The sequence below is a fragment of the Pleurodeles waltl genome, chromosome 4_1 (assembly GCF_031143425.1).
Source record: "Pleurodeles waltl isolate 20211129_DDA chromosome 4_1, aPleWal1.hap1.20221129, whole genome shotgun sequence".
NCBI classification, from domain to species: Eukaryota; Metazoa; Chordata; class Amphibia; order Caudata; family Salamandridae; genus Pleurodeles; species Pleurodeles waltl.
Window position 1 is genome coordinate 213,212,715 of NC_090442.1, and position 23,689 is coordinate 213,236,403.

At 46.2% G+C, this 23,689-nt stretch overlaps 1 protein-coding gene across 1 annotated transcript in view; it reads right to left on the reverse strand.

The window, feature by feature from the left end:
• The window catches only part of NRIP2 (nuclear receptor interacting protein 2), a 261,101-nt gene that overhangs the window by 235,925 nt on the left and 1,487 nt on the right, over positions 1 to 23,689 (reverse strand). The window lies entirely within an intron of this gene.

Below are 23,689 nucleotides of genomic sequence, written 5' to 3' on the forward strand. Positions count from 1 at the left end.
AGGCCCTAAGAATTTGAATCTGTGGCAGACTCAGAGCGTTTCTGGGGTTACAGCTGCAGCACACCTTTATTCGCACACTCCGACTGCTTGTTCACTATTATGTCTTAGACTCCTGCTGGAAGAGTTCCTTTTGCTTTACCCTAACCTTCTACCTTCTGGGCACACCTTGAAGCAACCATTATACACAGGCCCATTGTGGCTCCCCGGTCTCCCTAACCCGCCCTGGCTATTATGTGGGTAATGGGCTGGGGACCAAGTTGCTCCTCTCAGTCCGCTTAGTCTTATAAGGACTCACCCATTGCAAGTGGTTGTCCACCCTACAACCTACCTCTGATCCACTGAATATTTGAGGGACACTAGACCTCTCTACAGGGGCCCTAGATATGATCATCAACATGCCCTATAAAATGGGAAAGAGAGTGGGCATCATGAGTGGGAATGCAGTTCTAGTTGGGCTTGTAACTAGTTTACTACACTTCTGAGTTAACCTTTTATCCACACAGGTCAATACAACAAATCTCTATTTTGTTTGTTCAATTCACGTTTTTTTCAATGTGGTTCTCCTTCATGTCTTGTTGTGTGGGTGGGTGCCAATTGTGTGCACAATGCCAAGCATTGCCTTCAGAAGTCTGCTTATTCAGATGCTTCATTTTCTTACTTAAATTCAGCCACCTGATGTTTGCATACAGTAATCATCACTTGATGAATGATTAGAAAATCATATGTAAATAAATGCATTACCAGTGATAATACACAACACATGAAAGGAGAGTACCTGAAAAAACCTGATGAGAGGACAACAATAGAAACATACCGTTTTTGGTTGATTATGCAGAGAGGAGTGATAAATGTGCTCTTTCACAATTAGCGCAATTGACAGCCTGAGGTGCTGGTTCCACTCACCACGGCCAGGGAGGAAACCTCCCCAGGAGGAGATCATGTTTTAAGAGCTGTGTAATAGCTCATCCACATCAGTTCATGGGGTAAGTTGTAGTTTTTGTTTTGTTGGCTGTCCGGCTACTGACACTGAATAATCACAGGTACCCTGGTTCTCCCAGAGATTATTCAATTTTCCCCCAATCAAGTGTTTGCTCTCTCTTTGCTAACACTGGCTCATGAGTGGAGCTCGGGCAATCCTTGGGTGATTCAGGCCTCGCTCTGTTTGCGTGCTCTACTGCGTGCATAGGGCACTGGGCTACACTACAGCTGTGTTCCTGTACATGGGGGTGTCAAGCATCAAATGCAGCTTAACAATTGCTGGCTATTGTGCTGTTCCATCGAAAGTGAACACTATCTTATTACAGCAACAGAGCCCTCGTGTAAAGGTGCTCATTGCATTTGTGGTCATGCAAGAATTCCATGCATATGTTGTCATTTAAAGGGTTTATTTTGTTACTGCAAATTTGACTTAAAACAGTGTTTCTGTGAGCTTTTGTCGCATTTATAGATGCAAAAGTGTTTTGTTGGTGTCAACACCCTGTTTACCTCTGATGTGGTATTACCTTGTATTTGTGATATAGTAATATCTCTTTAGCTTAAAGATGATAGAAGTGTTCACTGTGCTGTAATCGCTGTCACTGGTAATTACTCTGGCTGTATTCCAGTCCATCATTTTATGCTCAATGTAGGCCTACAGGCTATGGCCTGACCAGGCCATGGACATTGCTCAGTAGGTCATACTTTCTGCTTGGAGGGGTCACTAAATGGGCCCTAATGTGGAGATTGTCCTAAATTATGTTTAGGAACAGAATAGCTTCTTTACCAACTGCTTCCATATCACAAGGTCACGGAGTCAACAGACTTTCATGCGACAACCAACTGGACAATCACAGCTGAAAACAGAGATTTGTAAAATGAAAGCCAAGAGCACAAAACGTTTTCCCATTTTATATGAATTTGTATGGTAGCCATTAAATAGCTTGACACTGCTTTATTTCAATAATTATTAAAGTAAGAAGTTAAAGTCTCCTGGCCGGATTCATAGAAGGTCCCCCTGGCGCACAAGTCAAAGCTAACAACTAGGTGTTGCAATCAAGGTGCCTAGGAGGAAATTGCGCAGGTGTCTATATTATTTCAGCAGCCATTACAGTTCTCGAGCTATCCATGGTGCTGAACCTCCCAAGGACAATGATCAATTATTTTTACTACCGGAGGTGGTCGAATTGGACAGGACCAACCTAGGCAGGCACTTGAAATAGAGACCTGGACAAAGTCGGTTCTTGAAGTACCCTGAACCCATCCAAAGTATCTGAGCCTGAGCAACTTTACGAACACACTAAAGGAAATTACACTAGTTCTAGGGCGTTATCCGTGTGGTGCTTGAAGTGTTTGTTAACTCACCAGAAGTGTGAGGAGCCCGAGCCCAGGTCCTAACCTTGAATGGGTTCTGAAAACGGCTTACCAGCTGCAACTCATCACATGTAATCTACATCATAACATGTCCATACCACCTGAGGTACATGGGAATTACGTGTCGCAAATTAAAACACGGATTTTTAAACTTGCCCCTGCATTCTGAGATAGATGGATGGACAGATAGACAGATAGAGAGATAGAGAGATAAAAAACCTGGATTTTTTAACACAGAAGCAAGATCAGAGGTAAAATGAACACCACACGCACGACTGATCATGACATAGACGTGGGGCACACGAAGAAGGGAGTATCTTGAGTAGTCATCCAAAAGATAAGAGTTTTTGAATCATTTATAAAAATGTCCAAAACCCTTGTTAAAGGGGAACAGAGATGCATGTATAGACTTGAGATTCACTTAACAGGCACCCACTGGTGATTTCTTTGTCAAGCCTCCTTAATTCTTAAACATAACAGGCAGATGAAAATAAGCACAACACTTGCTAGGATACAGTTGCCAGTTGCTGGACTAATAACTGTAAGGGAGAACATCTTACCCATTTCATTCACATCAACTAGAAGCAGTCTCCCACACACTTAGCTGGATATGGCTATGTTTCGCTGTTTATTGTCACCTTTGATCATATCTATATAATTCCATATATACTGATGAATCTTACATATGACAAAGCAGACTGACTACAGCCCACAGAACAGTGAGTAGACTATGCGCATGTGCATGACAATCATGTTGGACGCTGTGTACATATGCTGCACTGTGGCTTTCACTCATCAATATGTAGGCGCAAAGGAAAAGACACAGGTTTCCCAAAGATCCTCTTTGAAGACGTTATTGTGTGGTCCAGCCATAATGGACCGGTTTTTGCGTTTTCCTTGGAGCATTGATCCACTGCGGTTATGTCTTTGCTCTCCATGGCCTCTGCTCTACACACGATATGAGCTACTATTCCAGAATATCAACAGGGCCACATCCATATTTTTCTCCGTTAAAGCATCAAGTGTGCTTACAAGGACCGCTCTCCCTCATCCCTTATAGGGAAATAAGAAGGGCTACCAGGGGCGAGTCGGACACAGGTCGGACACAGGAACTGGTCGTGGTGTTTGATTATCTTTAGTTACGTCTGTCTAGGCCTGTTAGCTTATGTGTCATGTGTGCCACAATTTGTACAAATCACTGAGTGTGGTTTGCTGTGAGGTCACCAAGAGTAGTCTATAGATGTGTGTTCCACTTGCAATGTACTCAATGAATGATAATCGGGGTTAAGTGTATCTGTCTCCTACCCCTACCTTACAGAAAATAACACAGTTATCCTAAAGTGTCACACGCATATGCATGAGTGTGCGCATGCTAATTTGTTTTCAACATTCATCGTGAATTATGACTGACTTCATTCATGTAGTTAAGAGGGATCTTTCAGTCCCGATGAAGGCAGGGTCACCCAGGAAGTAATGAACGACCAGAACATACCGACCCTACGAGGCTGGAGCTCTGGTCAGCTCCCAACATCTACAGCTACATTCTGTGCCCTTTTTAATTTTACCTGGAGAACCCAATAACAAAATTATTTGATGGGGTAGTTTCCTAGGTAATTTTAACTTATTGACGCCTGATTCTTAGCCATCGCAAGAGGTCCCTCAGGAAGGTTGAGCCCCGTTTTTCTGGACGAGGGACTCGTTGAAGCATGGCTCAGACAATCTGTGGGTGACAGTCCATTAATAAGCCTTTCATAGTTTTCACTGCAGGGGTCCGAGTACTGTGTTAGGTTATATATCTTTGCCCAGGTGTGTGGGTTGACAGTAGGCCTTATTCTGTATATTGTGTTTATAGTATTTCGGAAGATAAGGTCGCCCCAAACACTTTTGACTTCCTCTCAAATAACATATGATTGTCGACTTGACTAAGTAAAAAAACGTACTCAAATGAATGCATGGAGAGTGAAAGAGTCATCACCCCTGCAGGTCTGAGAGACTGATTCCTAGCACCTGGACGACCCCTGGGGGTAGCTGTTCACACTTTACAAGTGTTCCTCATTCATCATTCATTCATTCATTTACAGCGTTTCATGATGATGTAACAGTTTATGATTTTTACTCCACTGTTTCTAAAGGTTAAGTAAACCCTCACAGGGCATGTAGTAGAGAGATGAATGAGTATTGGCAGGTTTACCTGACAGCATTTATATATGGAGAAGGTGTACGCAACCCTGTGCAATTTGTCTGGATCCAGATGACACTTCCACTAAGTTTGTTTGTATTTAAAGGTCTCGCTCAGCCCAGTGGTGTAAATTACTTAGGCTGTGAGGCTAAGTTCACAGCCTGACATGCTGAAGAAGTGCAAACAGGATGTTGTGGTGAAGTTAGGATGAGGGGAAGACATTACTGATGTTTGTTTTCCCTAAACACCAAATCACAAGTGTAAGTAGAAGTAAATTAAAAACATTTCATATCAAAAGGAGATAGTGTCCTATGGCCCTTATAGCAAAGGTCAGTCCTGCCTAGCTCAAGGCATTTGACAGGTCTATGCTTATTGTCCTCCTCTGCTCAGCAAACCTATCTCACACCCCATAATCATGGTTGATCAGATGACTGCTGCTATCTATACATGCTTCAACTGGATTTTGTAGGAGACATCTGCATCTTTTAACATCCTTATCTGTTTATTGACAACAATATGATTGCCTCCCAAGAAGTAAAACTGATCTTTCCATTGAGGCAGATGTGCATGACCAGTGGTGCAGGGACACTGTAGGGTCATGAAATTATATATCACTTTTAGTCATCTCTGAGGCTAGAGATATGTGTGGGCCAAATGCAGGAGTGGAGGCACTGATGGTGAGAACGCAAAATCATTACATCTTGGTGCAGAACCCGAAACACTAAGAGGCTCTAGGCAATCACCTTTACTAACAGAGACGGTCAAGGAATGGGCAAAGTGGGCAATGGCCCAGTGCCCAATCTCCCACGGGGCCCCGAGTGAAGGTGAACTTTCTCTTGATCTGCCATTGGTCGCTTCTATTTCTCTATCACGACCTCTCTCCTCTCTGTCTACCTTCCCTCTCTACTCCCTGTCATCTTAAAGATTCTTGAGGCATTGGACCAGACAGATTGAAACAGTTTTTATGTGATCCTGTTTCTGAAAATTTAAGGTATACTCAGTAGTGTTTGGAATCATGCGGATTTGAAATAGCGGCAACTGGTTGATAAAACTCAAAGTTGTTCTGAACAGGGACCACAAAATATGTCGCACCCAGGGCCTCCAAAATCTTTTGGATAACTCTACTTACCAAGGTATCTCCTGCCTTTACAACAGTCTTAAGAACAATAACCTTGGCCTTTAGGGCCATTTCAGTTCAATGCACTTTGTGGCACCTAGTTCACAACTGAAGACAGATCAGCTTCACAATATGTACTTACCTAAGCTGCCAGAAGAAAACAAAGTTGGCCATTTAGACCTGTAGCATAAAGATAAAGAGTTTCTTGGCCTGCATTACCGCAGATTTGTTTCTCGTTTGCACACATTTTAATGCATGTAGTAAAAACTCATGCATGATGGGATAACACTGCAACATGGTAGAGACATCCGTGTTGAGATACTGCTAGTGCAACTTTAGTAATTACAACAAGTTCATACAAGTTCCAATACGTGTGCTAACATTGTTATCTTATGCCCATAACTCTTTTTCACACGAAATGCAAATTCCGGAGGAAATGTTGATGTGTCACCTTATTACATGTGCAGGTTATCTCCCCCCTGATGTTCCTTTGTCTCTATACAAAGTTTCAATGTGCTCAACATACAGGATGGGTTATGAGAGAAACCTGACCCTATATTTCCAAATGTAGACACATAATACTCAAATCCACTGCCACTTCGAAACCAAAGTCGGCGTGCTTGACCCCCATTTATCAAAGAAGAGGGGACATTTTCTATGCCTCAGTTGAAGAAGTAGAGATATTCTACTTCTGACTGGAATAAAAAACTCAAGGTCACTCACCCGGTCTCCAGCTCGAGGAATGGCCTCAAACTCATCCCCACATATGAGAAGCTGGGAATCATTTTTGACTAAGACACTCTGCTTGGAAGTCAAAAGCACAGGGACCCAAGGTTTTTCTTAGGAACCCGATACATTCTGAGGTTGTTAAATATCAAAGCTGCCAATGCCTCACTTTCCTTATACTTAATTTTTCTTTTTCTCACTTAAGTTGGTTCTTTTTCATTTCTGGTGTCTTCCTTTCCCACTGTGGCCCTCTCTTCCTCCTCCTTTCGCCCTTTCCTCTTTTCTCTCTTTGACTCTGATTTAAAGGCTGGTGGGAAAAAATAAACCCCTAAGCAAACCCGGGGGTAAACAGTGCACTTTTCCAATTTTCATGGCTTTGCAAGGTCACAGGTCAAGGTCTTTAAGAGAGAACCAGTGCTTTAAATGGGCCAGTACTCACTGGTACTGAGTACCGGCACTTCTCCACCGCCAAGGAGGAGTACCGGTACTCATGGCTCCTGGTATCCTGTTTATTGCTAATGCTGCTGCTGACCTGTGCTGAGCCCCTGCTGAACCGTTCAGCAGCAGTTCATTTGCATTATGTCTTGGATGTGTGGGTGTTGGGAATATCAGCTTCAGGCAGAGCCTGACAGAGCAGTGTCCATTCAGACCCTGCTCTGTCAATTACATTCACACTATTGTGTGCATTTTGTGCACACACTGGAGTCCAGGCAACCCTCTGAGAGCATAAATTAAGGAAGCTGCGGGAGGTAAGGAGCTAAAAATGTATTTTATCCAGTGTGAGCTGTCTGTGTGAGCGTGTGACTGTTTGTGAGTGTTTAACTGGTTGTGTGTGCATTTGCGTGTATGCGAAAGAGAGAGAGAGAGAGACACACAATCTGGACATTGTCAGAGGGTATTTTGAAGGAAGTGTGTGGATTGCTTTGTAGGTGCATGTGTGATCTATCGGGCCTCTGTTTGAATGTGTGTGCACGAGAATAAATGAGTACTTAGCCCATTGCAAATAAGTGGAACCGCTACGGCATCAAGATACTGCACTAGTTAAACAAGTATTGGCAAAGCCATTAAGAGTGGCCTTAGACAAGCTGGTACAATCGTTAATTCAAAAAGGGATATGGCAGTCATAGGACACAAAAAAGATAACATGCCTCCTATATGTGGTGACTATAAGATTGCAATGATACATTTAAATTACCATTGCATATAATTTAACTGTACAGGTGGTCCTAATGAGGCAGGTAACCAGTTTTTTGGTTAATACACAGCACTCAGAGGTATGATTCGCATTAGAACAAGGAAAAGCTGCTATTGGCCCTTAATTACTGTAACATGAAGACCTATTTTAAACCCACATAATCACTGTAAAAATGGATAAAAATGGAAAGAAAAAAAACATTGCTAAAGTAGTGTTGGCCCACTAGCCTGGAATTTAGGTGCACTTTCTAAGGAAAATTTGCTCATTTAATCAGGAAAAATGCCGTCACTCATAGTGCAAGATAGCCAGTAACATTCACAAGTTGCCCCTTTACTTTTATGCTATATGCTGTGGTGAGTGGCAGCAGGTTTGTAAATGATAGTTGAACAGACCTGTGGATGTAGAGGGTAGAGTAAAAGCCCCTCTACATTTGTAATATTATTTTTTACTTATGCATGCATTTTTATTTAATAAGACTCATGAGGTAGCTAAAGCTGTCTCTGACCAGGCCTAAGAATGAAAAGAATGAACAGAGGGTTAAGATGAGGTTCATTTCCAGGCAGGAGCTGAAGGATAGATCTGTGGCTTTTTGCAGCTATTATTATTTTCCGCTGTCTCCAGTTAAGGTGATAGAGGATTAGGGGCCACGCATGTGTGTATGTTGTGGGGGGGGTTGAGGGAACGGCAATGAAAATAATCTAGCATGGCTGTGTTAAAGGGGTTCAGTAAGTTATAAGTTAAGAATGCTCTGCTCTATATTGTTATTGTACAAATCTCTAAGATAAGCAATGGATGAATTGGGCATTATTTTTCCTAAAAATGTAAAGCCAGCAGAGAGACTTGTAGAATCGGTCAGTTGTACCCACTGAGTTCTTTTCTTAGGCTGCCCTTTCTCTGGGGGCAACACACCTATGTTAAATCACTTATCTGAGTGTGCTGAGTTTCCTTCCGTGTCAGAAGACACCGTGGCTCAGTCAGTCTGGGTTATTTGAGGCCTCAAACATATTTCCACGTGTTACGTAGTATAACAAGAACAGAACCCTAGAAGTTCCTAGGTCGGTGGGTTCAAGCAGAGAATAGAAGATGGTATGTATCCTATAGTGTGGTGGCAGGAATGCATGACTAGGGATGCTGTTCAAAAAAGGTGATGGCATCTTGAGGCATAAGCGAGATGAGATAATAAAACTCCCATGGTGTTTCGAAGGATCTACCCTAGAATACTTACCTGCTCATCTCCTGATCCCAACTATTAAGGATGTAAGAAGACCAGTTGAGGTGAGCGATATGGCTACACATCTGCCTTTGTGCCTGACTGTGCCACCTCTGGGCTGGTGGATACAGGGTTAATTAAGAGGGAAAGTTGAGATGTTTGACAGCCCCCTTCGGAACCCTAAAAACGAATGTTGTTGACTGGTGTCCATTGTTCGTAAAAACCATGAACTAGCACAGGTCACACCCATCACTGCCTCTCCTCTGCTCCATTAATCTGTTGCAGACCCAATAAGACACAGTGCTTGCCCATTAGTCAGCAATGGCCCAAATTAACCTACTATACTACCACACCCAATATCCCACAGTGTTGAGATCACATAATGCTGGTTTACAACAGTATGCAGGCCTAACGTCGCCCCAAGTGATAATCAGCTGTCACCAGGCAGGCCGCTCCCCCCATCTGCCACGCAGCCCCCTGTGGGTTGAACCTCCGTTGCCGCTTTTGCCACCTGACTACTCGCTCCCTTTTTTCTGTACCCCTGCGCTTGGCTTCTGTGCCACTTTGTTTTTTCATTCTGTGCCCCTGTGTTTTGCTTTCTGTACCCCTGTGCTCTGTTGTCCCTCTCCCGCCGTCTTTTCCCGACGTTTTTTCCCTGGGTTTTCCCCTGGGGTTTTCCCTTGCTGCTGAGCCCCTGCTGCCCCACCCCCTTCACTCCCTTTGGCCGCCCCGCTCCCACCTCCCTCTGCCCTCATATGGAGGCTGCGAAGCGGGCGCGCCGAAGGCGCGCCTAAGGCAAGCCCGTCTGCGCCCGTCCGCACCTGGACCGCACCCAGCACCAGAATCCCTGGAACCCGCACCCCCCGCAACGCCAGACTGCACTACGACGCAAGCACCCTCCACGCACTCAACACCAGACACCCCTGCTACCGGGCCACCCCAAAACGCACCCAGGGGCCTTTCACCTGCCGGAACTGCAGATTCACCAGCATCCAACCCTCCACACCACCAGCCAGAGAACCCAACCACCTCCGCTGCATCCTCCTCAACACCAGCTCCGCTCGCAAGCACGCCATCGAACTTTGGGACCTCCTAGACTCCACCGCCCCCGACGTTGCCTTCCTGACGGAGACCTGGCTGAATGCCACCTCAGCACCAGACATCGCCATAGCCATCCCACAGGGCTACAAGATCTCCCGCAGAGACCGCACCAACGGAGTGGGAGGAGGAATTGCCATCAACCACAAAGACTCAATCAAAATCTCAACGAACACCGATGACACCCTCACCACCACCGAGCACATGCACTTCCAGATCCACACCGACCCCAACACCACCCTCAGAGGAACTCTCATCCCGGACCCCACCCACAGTTCAGTGACACCATCGCCGACCTCATCAGCACCCAGGCCCTCGCTTCCACTGATTACATCCTCCTCAGGGACCTGAACTTCCACCTCGAAAACAACGACGCCAACTCCACCGCCCTGATCGACAACCTCGGACTCAAACAGCTCGTAACGACACCCACTCACGCCTCTGGACACACGCTGGACCCCATCTTCTCCGCAAGCCCCCACGTCTCCTTCAACCACACCACCGAACCACACTGGACCGACCACAGATGCGTCCACTTCACCTTCAGAAAACCCACCACACACCACCGCACCCAACAGCTACCACGCCGCTGCTGGGGCAAGGTCACTGAGGACCAACTGACTACTGCCCTTGCCCTGAGACCACCCACCGACCCAGACACCGCCACGACCAACCTCACACAGTGGATCAACGACTGTGCCAACACCCTCGCCCCTATCAAGACCTTTACAACCAACCACACCAACAAGAAAGCCGCCTGGTTCACCTAGGACCTCCGGATCTCCAAGCACACCTATAGGAAGCTGGAGAAGAAATGGCTCCACAACCGAACACCAGACAACCACACAGCCCTCAAGAGTGTCACCCGCAGACATCACCAACTCATCAGAACCGCCAAGAAGACCGCCTTCAAGGACCGCCTAGACAACAACGCACACAACACCAAAGAGCTCTTCAGCATCGTGAAAGAACTCTCCATCCCCACCTCCATCACCAACGACATCCAGCCATCTCAAGACCTGTGCGACTCCCTGGCCACCTTCTTCCACCGCAAGATCACCGACATCCACGACAGCTTCAAGCCCGACCCCCCCGCACCCACCACCGAATCCACCACCCCTGCGACTACACTCGCACCAGTCGCCTGACCGTCTGGTCCAGCGTCAGCGACGAAGACACCATCATAACCATGAACTCCATCCACTCCGGATCCCCATCGGACCCCTGCCCTCACCACGTCTTCAACAAAGCCAGCGCAGCAATCGCGTCCCACCTCCGGAAAACAATCAACTGTTCCTTTGGGACAGCAACCTTCCCAGAAAGCTGGAAGCATGCCGAGATCAACGCCCTTCTGAAGAAGCCCAAGGCGGACCCCAAGGACCTCAAGAACTTCCGTCCCATCTCCCTGCTCCCTTTCCCGGCAAAAGTGACCGAGAAGATTGTCAACAAACAGCTGACCCGCTACCTCGAAGTCAACAACATCCTGGACCCTTCCCAATCGGGTTTTCGCAGTAACCACAGCACCGAGACCGCCCTCATCGCCTGCCACTGATGAAATCCGGACCCTGATGGACAAAGGAGAAACAGCCGCCCTCATCCTCCTGGACCTATCAGCAGCCTTTGACACGGTCTGCCACCGCACACTATCAGCACGCCTCCATGACGCCGGTATCCAAGAGAAGGCCCTGGCCTGGACCACGTCCTTCCTCTCCGGCAGAACCCAGAGCGTCCGCCTCCCACCCTTCCGCTCCAAAACCACTGAGATCATCTGCGGTGTCCCACAGGGATCCTCCCACAGCCCGACACTGTTCAATATCTACATGGCCCCCCTCGCCCACGTCGCACGACAACACAACCTCAACATCATCTCCTACGCCGACGACACCCAGCTGATCATATCCCTCACCGAAGATCCCCACACCGCCAAAGCTAACCTCCACTGAGGAATGAAGGCCGTAGCCGACTGGATGAAGAACAGCAGACTGAAGCTGAACTCAGACAAGACGGAGGTCCTCATTCTCGGACCCACCCCATCAGCCTGGGACGACTCTTGGTGGCCCACGTCACTAGGCACAGCCCCGGAACCCACGGACCATGCACGCAACCTGGGGGTCATCCTCGACTCCACTCTCTCCATGACCAGGCAAGTCAACGCCGTCTCCGCGTCCTGCTTCAACACTCTCTGTATGCTCCGCAGGATCTTCAAATGGATCCCCCTCGACACGAGAAAAAACGTTACCCAGGCCCTCATCACCAACAGACTCGACTACGGGAACGCCCTCTACTCAGGAATTACAAACAAGCTCCTGAGACGACTCCAACGCATCCAGAACGCCTCGGCCCGACTCATCCTCGATGTCCCCCGCCGCAGCCACATCACACTCCACCTGAGAGGCCTGCACTGGCTCCCCGTCAACAAAAGGATCACCTTCAAGCTCCTGATCCACGCACACAAAGCACTGCACAACACCCGACCCACCTACCTCAACTTCTACACCCCCACCCTAAGCCTCCGCTCAGCGAACCTCGCCACAGTCCCCCGCATCCGAAAAACCACCGCCGGCGGCAGATCCTTCTCCTACCTAGCCACCAAGACCTGGAACACTCTCCCCACCATCCTACGACAGACCCAGGACCTGCTGGCCTTTAGAAGACTCCTCAAGACCTGGCTCTTCGACCAGTAGCACCCCCCCTCCCTAGCACCTTGAGACCCTCGCGGGTATGTAGCGCACTTTACAAATGCAGTGATTGATTGATTGATCAGTTTGCATGGTTTTTCATTTGTCGGTCGTTTTGAGGATTCTGTCACATGGTCTGATCTGGCCAGTCCATATAAATAGAATAGGCTGCCTGAAAATGCACATTGCGTATAAGAGAAAATTAAGATTAGCCATTTAAGTGAAGATGTCTTGAAAATTATGGTGCTGACGGAGGGGCGGTGCCCAGGATTACACAGATACTGTTTGGTGTTACCTGGTTAAGGAGATAAATAAGAAAGCAGTAGTCAGTGAGTGTGCACGTTGAAGCTGCTGTGCTGGACCTCCTCCACTCAATCTCCATCCATATTGTAAAGGTAGGTGGAGGACCATGACCACTTACATTACAGACCCCACTGTATACATGGCAACCTACTGGGAATAACTCAGAGTTTGTTTTAGAGAGATACATTACAATTTTATTTTGTTTTAGCTGTCTTGAGAATGAAGGAAAAAGGGTGAGATAGTTAAAATATATTTTTAAGATAAAAGTCTCCCCCCTATTTCACAAGTTTTTGCATACATGCCATTAGGAAGTAAGTGCTACTCTCTCCATGAGCTCATCCAGATCTTTTCCTAGTCTGTGTCCTCTGTGGAGAACACAGCACTGAGCAAAGACATGAAATGGCAGAGGCAAGGTCAGACAGGGCTGAACTAAGACCCCACATCACTGGTGCAAGATGGTACAATGGTGGTCCAATATCACTCAGTGCTGGCCTAAATCACAACAGTGGCTCAAGATCAGACATGGTGCTGAGTCAAGTGCACACACTTCTTGCCAAAGACCACAAAGCAAAGGTCAAGATCACCAAGTGCAATGGTCTGCATACATTTTTAGTCAGTCATAGCAGTAAACTAGCTATTCATAACTACTTATGTGTTATGCCACATGTGCAGAGGAAATCTGCACATATGGGAAATTAGAGACTACTAACAAGGACAATCCAAGCTCCAAATGAATACTCAACAGTTGGCAGAAGTGTTTTTGTATCATGCCCTAGCCCCGCCCATAGCCACGCCCACTGGCCACACCCCTATCTCAATCTGATGAGTACCTGCACTTATTTTTTCCCATTTAAAGCACTGGAGAGAACAGACAACCAGTTGGAATATTACAACACAACATAACCAGGTGTAACCAACACCTCATCCTCAAGTTACAGCGAGTACAAAACCAGCCAGCAATGTTGCCTTTTGATGCAAAAAACATGCCAACTTTACACCTGTACAGAAAGCTGTCCAGGGGCTCCCACCGCCATCATCACAAAGCATCCTAGAGGCTGGGCCAAGAGAATATGCAGCCATACATTACATTCCGACCAGGAACCGCCAGTCAGCCGCTGCTGCCATTGGCTGGCAAAGTTTAAAAGGCTAACACCTTTTTTTTTTACTTTTTTTTTTTACTTGGAGCACTTTATATGAGAAGCAGAGTACAGGTCAAAAGTTTTTTTTTTTTTTTTAGGCTCTTGGAAAACTGAGTCATTTTCCCAGACTCACCAGATACTGAACCAATGCTGAGATTCAAACCTGGCACCTCAGTGCGAAAGTTGGCAGCACTGGCTGTTAGGCCACATCTCTTCCTAGCAAAGCCCACAGCTAGAACCTCTTGTGCCATTCTGGTGGGCTCAGATGTACTGCCCAGAGCTGTTTTAAGGCATGGGCAAAGTGGGCTCTGGCCCAGGGCCCCAGCCTTTCAGGGGGCCCCTGATAAATCCAGCTCTATTCTACAGAGAATCTTTCCATGATAACCTTGAATGATTCTTAAAAATAGATTGTTTTAAATACTATTTTCCTTTCATATATTTTTATTTGTGCAGGGAAGTGTTTGTTTTTTTAACACCGTGCAACATCTATAAAAATATTCCTTTTAGATCAAAAATGAACCTCACAAAAAATTACAGTCTGTCATAGCGATTATTTGCAATAATATTAGTGAGCTCCTGGAATATTGAAACACCACTACCCTGAAAATTATATAGAAAGACATTTAGAATTTGGGCCAGTCTGCCTGTGCAGGGCCGGCCTAAGAGGACATGAAAAAGCTCAAACTGGATCATACATTTAAAGCGGTTCCGAAGAGGGGCCGTCCAAATACGTTGGGCCCCCAAACACTTAAAATGCCCCTGGTACTGCCTACTCTGTGGCAACAGTGTGAAAACAGAACTCTTCAGCCAATCTGATGATCGACAAGTAAAACCGGATGTTTGTGCTCAAAAACATTCTGGCTAGCAGGATGGCTGGGCGACTGACACAGTAGCCACTTGAATACGCCGTGACCCGTGGGTCGTAAAGTAAAACCTCAGCAGGTTCAATTCTGCCTTCAATCCTTCCGAGATCGGTCAGTTGAGTACCACTGAATTGGATAACAGTGAAACTTCTTGTTGAGAGTGCTCAGAAACCAACAAAAGTTTAGCGTAAAGTTCTATGCGCAAAATAAGCTAGTTACTAGCCTACAGCCTGCCATAGCACTGTATACATTGTTGCATCATCATCGTCAACAGAAAATAATAACTCGCTTGGGCTATACAAACTTGCATTTTGTAGCGCCCGTTCGCACTCTCGGTGTGCGTGGTGCTCCAAGGAGACTGAAAAGATAGGTGTTGGCGCTATGCAAAACTCTGAAATTGGTAAAAACACGATTCCCCAGTCGAAAAACACATTCTAATATTCCCAGTATGTATTTGAAGATGGCAGCTTAGGTCTCCGTGAGAGGGAGGGGGACAGAGAGAGTGGGGGCGAGAGAGAGCGAGACAATGCGCGTGCTCTGACAGTTATTGTTTCAATATCTACTGTCTACCTTAACTGAAGCAGACAGGCTTTTAGACAGCAACAGAAGAACCTGCACGGATGTTTATGTGATTGTGTGTGTGGGTGTGTGTGGGGGCCGGAGTGCGTGGGCCGAAATGACGGGGGGCGTAACTGTACTCAATGCATGCATCATCGCTTCCACATCTTTGTAAAAAGACTAATGTGATAGAAATCAGACATGGGATCGTAAGGTCTTCTTGATACAAAACAGCTTGAAAAACAGAAAAATAAAGGAGGCGGGAGAAAGCTACGGAGGCTTTGGTTCTAGTGTGGCGGGGGTGGGCGGGGGGCGAAGGGCTTGGCCTAGCACCCAAAATCCAGCATTGGGGCAAAGCAGCTAGACAGTGTACTTTTTTGGTACTTTGGAAGTTCCAGCCTCAGTTCCCACCTTTGAGGAAAGGGCCTTCAATTCAACCGTGTTTGTGCTCCTGAAACCGGTATCTGAAAAAGTCCAGCTGGGGAAACTGAACAGAGTAGGGCCACATCACAGAGCTGAGGGCTACATGACCTCTAGTGGTGTCAAGGATTAGTGGATATGAAGCCTCCTGCAAGGGCTTTACAAGCTTAAAATAATTTAAAAAAACTGCATTGAGTTCAGCTCCTAGACTTGGGTGTGTGCCCTTGTCATTGAATTCTGAGTTGTGTTGTAGCACAGAGTGTGAGGGATTCACTGGTGGTGTCAGCTGTTGAGTGTGGCTGATTGTGGTTAGCCTCTGGACAATCTTATAGGTCTTCTGGCATTTCCCAAACCCTATGGGCCTAATTGACAAATAGCCTCTGCGCTTGCGGTGGAGGCCCTGCAGTCGTGGGGAGTCTCCGCGCTCAGGGTGGAATCTCCGTAATGAGAATTCTCATTGTCGAGATTTCGTCCGAGTGCGAAAACTCCCCCACAACAGCAGGGCCTCCGTCGCAAATGTGGAGCCCATTTTGTGAATTAGGCCCTATGCCTCCTGATCCGATTCATCAATCAACGGTTTGCTCCTACAAGTTCAGTGTCCACGTACAGTATGAGGATTCAGTTGTTTGGCAGTACGCTCACAGGTGGGTGGTGAGCGCTTCAGAATGTAGAACCCCTTACAACCAGGACCCGGTCCTCACGATTTTGTGTTTGGAAGTTTACTGCAGAATTGTTTAGATGTTGCCTGAGATGCGGTTCCTCTTGAGTCACTAGTGGTGCGCCATTGGTCAGTTATCCGGGCACTTCTTATAGAATATCTCACGTAGGCAACCAACAACATTGAATGCACTGGTTGGATCCACCAGGAGCCTGTGGATGGCTCTCAATAAAACATGGATGTGGCCATTTTATCAGGTTGAAGCACGCCCTGGCCACTTGATGTTACATTCATTGCACTCAATCAATCAACATTTATTGAGGACCACTGTAGACCAGCTTGCTGTAGTCCTTTCGTGCTATGAAAAGATATTGGGTTATTTCCCCTCAGTGACGTGGCTGAAGAAGTAGTGAAATATTGGATAAATATAACACTGTACATTTGATCACTTTGGTTATTTAGAGCAGTGGTTCCCAACCTTTTGTCTTCTGTGGACCCCCACTTTATCATTACTGGAACCTGGGGACCCCCACTAAATCATTATGGGAATCTGGGGACCCCCCCACTGAATCATTATTAAAGGCTGTGGACCTAATCTTTTAATGTTATTTAATTTTCTAAGCATTCGCGGACCCCCTGAAGAGGCTTCGTGGACTCCTGGGGTCCCCGGTCCACAGGTTGGGAACCACTGATTTAGAGGAAGCCGGTATTTTCACAGATTTGTGACGCTATGGGGACAGTAAAGCTGAACTAAATATAATTATACATGTGATCTCTGCTGACTGGGTTTCCGGTAGGGGCATAACACAGACCCCATGTAGCCCTTGCAGTGCAGCCCTCCCTCACTTTTCAGGGGGTCCACATCCAGCCAAAGGCCTTTGAATATCTGTGAGATTTGGGTGTCTGAGGACAACATTCAGCAAGGGGGGGGGGGACATGTAATTTTGCATTTAGCACTGTGTGGTGCTAAGGTAGGCCATCAACACCTCTTTGACTCTCTGGAGCAACTTGATTGACAACCAGCTGGTCTGACGGTTCAGAGATCTAACACGTCCATTGCAGAGATTTGTGTCTGATGCCATAATCATAGGCGTCACTCAGCCGTTCATCCCTTCAAAGTCAATAAAATGAGTACCATTGAAGGGGTAACAAATATCTGTGTTCAGTCAATGGTGCTAATAGACTTCCCCTGCCCCCACCGGGAAAGCGTGAGCTCTACTAGTACACCTTTTATGTCTTGTTATCATTACTGCAGCCACAGTAAAGATGGAATGACAAGCTTACGTAACCACTTCATACAAGGAATTAGACTTTGACAGCCCCTTAAGACTGTCACATTTTAAATCACAGAACAAAGAACGAAAACTGCAAATATCGAAATCCGACTCACTGTTACATCTACTTTTTGGGAGAAGTGTGCTGCTGGCTATCACTGAGGATCACAAGCCCCTGTGCACAGTTTACACTGATCACAATCCTCTCCCATAAGAAACAATGACCCAATGTTATCCTATGGAGCTCCAAGACCTTGGGTTGCTCTAAAGATGCCCGGAGTGCTGACATCAGCTACCCTGCAGACTCCCTGACATTGTAAGTGGTCTGCGAGCGCTGACTACTAGTGATGCTGCCAAAGCTTTGCACTATTTATGGTGATTCTTGTGAAACAAGTCTAATCCAAAACTGTAAAATTGTCATCCTTATCAAACTTAAAGTACATTTAACAAAAACGCTATGTGGTTGTTGATAACTCAAAACCTTGTGTTATTTGGGAGACACAGTGGACAAGGAATTGAAATTTCACCAGCAGGCAAAATCAATCTGCTCCACAGGCTTTACATTACTGCCTGTCATCACAAAATGTATCCTGTCTCTTCTAAAGTCTGCCAGGAAAGACTTGATTCAAGAAATGATCATGTCAGGCAAAGATTACTGTAATACCATCCCTCTGGGTGTTTCAAAATATCTCGGCCATCATCTCCAACTATCACAGAATGCTGCTGCAAGGCTGATCCTAGGGCTAGGAAGAGACACTCCTATATCTAAACACCTGTACAAACTACACTAGCTGCCTATAGAAAAAGAAAGATGTATATTCAGTGTTATGCCTTTGTCATAAGACCATATATGGAAATAATCAGTATTTGAGATTGAGGAAAGCTAGACAGGGTGGGTGCCATCCTTCAGTAATTACAGCCAAGATCTGAAATGTGTTACCCACTTCAGCCATAACCGGCCTAATGTTGAGGCTTCGGAAACAAATAAAAACCTTTCAGTTCACATGTGGGCTACGGCACCAGTGTCAATGTCACCCCATGGTAGTGTGGGTGGGCCAAGCCTGCAGTAGACCTTCTAGGACGCAGCTCTTGTGCTATATAAATTCTGAATTAAAATCAAATCATATTTACGTTTTGCATGTACCCTGAGGGTACAGGAGTTTGCGATACCAATATCTAGGGTCTACCAGGAGCAGTTAAACAAGTCCAATTCCAGTGGCCCAGAGGTGTCTTGAGCTATCCAACCAAACCGGTTTGGTGGCACAAAATTTAACACAGCTATATCTCTTGAAACGCTTGTTGCAGTCAGGAAATTCTAATGGTGGATTGATCATGGTCTCCTGGAGGATTTAAACGTGAATGTCCTAGGCCCAATATGTGCTTACAACTTTGGGTCAAAGGCTTAAGATCCTAGAGTGTGTATGTGGGCATGATGGGTTTTAAGCCTTATTTGCAATTGGGCATGTACTAACAAGGGCCACAGACAACACCTTGGGGCCCACTGTCATCAGCTTTGGATAAGGCTAACGCTTAGGTCAGCTAGTTGTGTGACCACCAGATGGGTCAGAGTTTTCGTAAATGTGGCTTGAGATTAGTTCTATGGGCACCTGAGGGAAGAGGGTGATGATGGGCCAATGAAAGCACCACACCAAGCACAGGCTGGAGGGTGCTGAGAAGGTGCAATATAACACAGTGGTCACCACACAAGGGAAGCCTACTCCTATCTCTGGTGAGGGTAGGGGGGTTTATGAGCCCTCTGGATCAGCTTCTCTGGACTTCTTTGGGTAGCTGGGGACCTCAACACAGGCAAAGCAGGACCAGCAACTGGGCACGTCACTAGGGCTGGATAGGCCTTAGACCTGAGTAGACGGGCAGCTTGCAGCTCCACTTTCCAGGAAGGCACCAGAACAGTGACCACACATTTCTCAGCGCTGTGAAGTTCTTCAGTGGCCTTCTGAGCAGCTAGGGCCTATGTATTGCTTTTGAGGTAGTTTGACTGCATGTCATTGCCATTCGGTGCAAGTACCTCTCAGTTTTGGAATCCCAACAAAACAAAGCAAGCATGGTCTGAGGGCTGTTCCTTTCAGAAAGAATATTTTTATGAGTTCTATCGTTTCTTGATGCCTGACACCACATGCAGGTTAGATGCTTGACTCTTGTTTCCTAACTCAGTGAGACTTCATGAGCAATTTGGGAACAGGTAACTATGGAGGACAGGTTTTGGAGATAGGGCTTGCTATGAGATCATATCCTTGGGGGGAGGGTTGTGAGAGTTCGGGACCCAGTGTGACCAAGGTGGAAGATTGTTCAGAAAATATCCCTGAGAGAGGTTAAGTGTGGTTGGGCTGCTTGGGGGATGGGCATCTTGGAGCCCTGAAGTCCTGGAAGGTAGTGGCCCCCAAGGTGGAGCCCTTGAAGATGCTGCTTTAGGAGATGGACTTACTCAGCGATTGCTGCAATATATTGTTTGATGAGACAAGAAATACCACCAAAAGGGCTCAGTGCAGAATAAGTGCTGATTGGGAAGCAGGGGAGTTAAAAGTGGGATAGGCAGTAGCACAAAATTCTGAAACTCCATCAGAAATGCCTGGCTTGAGAAGTGTCCTATTCTGCCAGAACTGGGATTGTGGTCTTCTCTAAGAAAACAGAAAGTAGCGGCAGAATGTGAGAGTCAGGACAGAAAAGCCCTGGGCTTAGGGGACAGGGAGGGTGCACCTAGGCATGAGACTGGGCAGATCACTGGGTACTCTGTGCTTCGGCATTAGACTTGCAGATCATTGGAGGTAGTGAGCCTGGGCATGAGACTGGGCAGATCACTGGGTGCTGGGCACCTAGCCTGGAGACTGGGCAGAACATTTGGGGATGTGCACCTGGGCATGGGACTTGGCAGATCACTGGGTGCTCTGCACTTCTACATGAGACTGGGCACATCATTGAGGGCAGTGTGCCTAGACGTGACACTGCACCGATCACTGAGCGTTCTGCACCTGGCATGAGACTGGGCAGAGCACTGGGGGCAGTGCTCTTAGGCATGAGACTTTGCAGACCCCTGGGGGCAGTGCATCTAACCTGTAGACAGGGCAGAACACTTGGGGATGTGCCACCTGGGCATGAGACAGTCCCATGTCTCATGCTGTGTGCCTCAGCATGAGACTGGGCAGATCACTACCTAGAGGCTCATTCTGAATACCCCTGTAAAATGATGTGGTAACATGGCACAAGACATAACTGGTACCGCAGGGTTTTGTTTTTCTCTGGTGCTATATTACTACATCACTATTTCTACAAGTTGGACCTAGGTAACCTGGAAATTCTGCTATTTATCCCTAAACCCATCATACATCTAGGAATAATAGGCCTTTCCACACAGGTTTTGCTGGGTTTTACCTGTCGAAATTTGTGCAGAGAAAAAAATGTCAGGTCTGTGGAAAGCCTGTGTACAATTTGTAAAGGCAGTTTGAGCACAAATTCCTGTTTGTCCAAATTGGAATTACAGTGGCTCTCATAATGAGATCCCTAGTCTTTTAGAATGGCATTATTATGAATTTCTCATTATTCTGGGAGCTAATTCTGCACCCAGTGAATATTGATATTACAAGGTGTGGTATTACCCAGGGTGTGCACGCTGAATATTGAGCCCACACTATTGGTGAGACAGAATATTGAGGACAAAATATCAACAGATAAGTATGCATTGCCTACACCTAACTCCACATATATGCACCTACACAGTACATATATCATCAAGGGACAAAGTTAATGGATTTAGGATTAGTAAATATATATTTCCCTATATGCACTAACCTTTTGATATTTTGTCACTGTTTACCCGGTATTCCTGCACCAGAATATTAATGGACTTTTCAAACACTCACCCCCAGTCACAGATCTGGGTTTAATCCATTGTTCTTTTGCTCACCATGCCACCCCAGTTTGGACCCAGCCATAGGCAAATCACTCTTGACCCTGTTACCCATGGGAACAGTCCAGCCCGAACTGCCAGGCCAGGTCCTCCCTGGACCGGAAACAGGCATCCTGGGAACTGTTTCAGGGTATCACCCTTCATTACCCAGGCTAGCTTGAATCCAGTGACACAGCGAGCAAGGGACCCACATCTGGGCATACCCTTCCCACTTAGTGCAACTTTAGCAACACAAAAGGATGATGAACGGAGTGTTGAAACTTTTCAAACACTCACCCCCAGTCACAGATCTGGGTTTAAACCATCGTTCTTTTGCTCACCATCCACCCCAGTTTGGACTCAGCCATATGCAAATCATCTTTACCCTATTCCCCATGGGAACAGTCTAGGTCGAACTGCCAGGCCAGGTCCTCCCTGATTGATATTCAGTAGAACAAGCATTACCAATCCTTTTCACGCACTGTACCTCCGAATGGTGGGATAATGTAGTCAAGTTGCCTAGTTTAGATGATTCCAAGCTGCAGAGCTTCAATTTACAGTATTTTCCATGCACGGTTTCCACCAGGTTTACAATCCCGTTTTGAGTACAAAAGAAGGATGGTCAGTGCCACGCACACAGGGAGACGGGGGTCTGTGACCGACTGCGCAGTCTCTGCCATTGACAGCCGAGATATTATTGCATGACAGACTACCACACTTTTTCCATCGTCCTACAATATTATTGACTATTGCTATAATGTCAAGATTAGAATATAGAGGCCTGTGCAGATTAATTTGATTAGTTTACAACAGTTTGGGGAGCAGAGGACCAGTACTCAGATATGAACGCTTAGCTGCAGGTGGTACATGCATAAGACCTAGAAGCCACCCTCTAAACGCTATTCCTTGCTTCTCCATCCCTCACCAGCAGCACTGTTGCTTCCAATGTCACCTTGATGGAGGTGCCTCACTTTCACCCATCCAAAATCTTTCAAAGTCTACCAGACTTTGAGATGTGGTACCAGAATATCATGGATTTAATATCATCATGTAAAGATTGCAGGTAAAATATTAGCTACCAAACTATTACCATTGTAAGTATATACAGGTAGGCATAGGTTTACTAAACTAAACTTCACGCGTACGTACCTTGACAAAGTACATGTCCTTAAAAAAAACAGATATTGAGTTAAGAATAGTAAATTTGAGGGCAAAAGTGGAAACACCTTAGAGATATCAAGAAACAAATATTAGGTGCTATATATAAAAAAAAGTAAAAAAATAACATGCAAAACAGCTCCATCTTCTGACGCATCAGTGACCTCTGAGCAATCTGATGGTGCAGTGCACTAACTGCACGTGCAATGGCCCAGCCTTTCAGAAAATAAAAGGACTTACCATCCAGAAGGATAATAATAATAGGATCTGTTTTTGAGAGGGTTGTTGGAAGGTAGCAGTACAGGACTGTTGCTCCGTAATGTGAGCTGGTATTACCGGGTGTGGGTGACAGAACGGACCCCACTAAGGAGCAGCCCATGAGGAAGATGTCCGGCAGGGTGAGGTGCCAGTAACGGCGAGAGCCGAAGCGCTGGGAAGATTACAGCAAAAGACAAGGAGCCAGATGTACAAAGGAATCTGTTTGCAAATCTTTGCATTTCGCTATTAGGAAATCGCAAACAGCACACATACACATTTAGCAATTCCCAGTGGGTCACAAATAGAACTACCTCATCAATAGGCATGAGGTAGGGCGCAATTTGCAACCCATTGGGAATGGACAAACATCACAGGGATGGTATCAGCAGACCACAGGGTCTGTGATTGATTTTTAAATAAAACAATTTTTTAATGCAGCCCGTTTTTGTTAAAAGAAAAAAAAAGGTTTATTTTCATGTTCTAAGAGTAGGCAGGGGTCCATGGGACCACTGCTTGCTCTTATAAAATGTTTGCACCTGCATTCAAAAACCATTTGCAAATTGGTTACCACTAACTTGAAGTGGGTGGTAAACTGAATGTTTTGC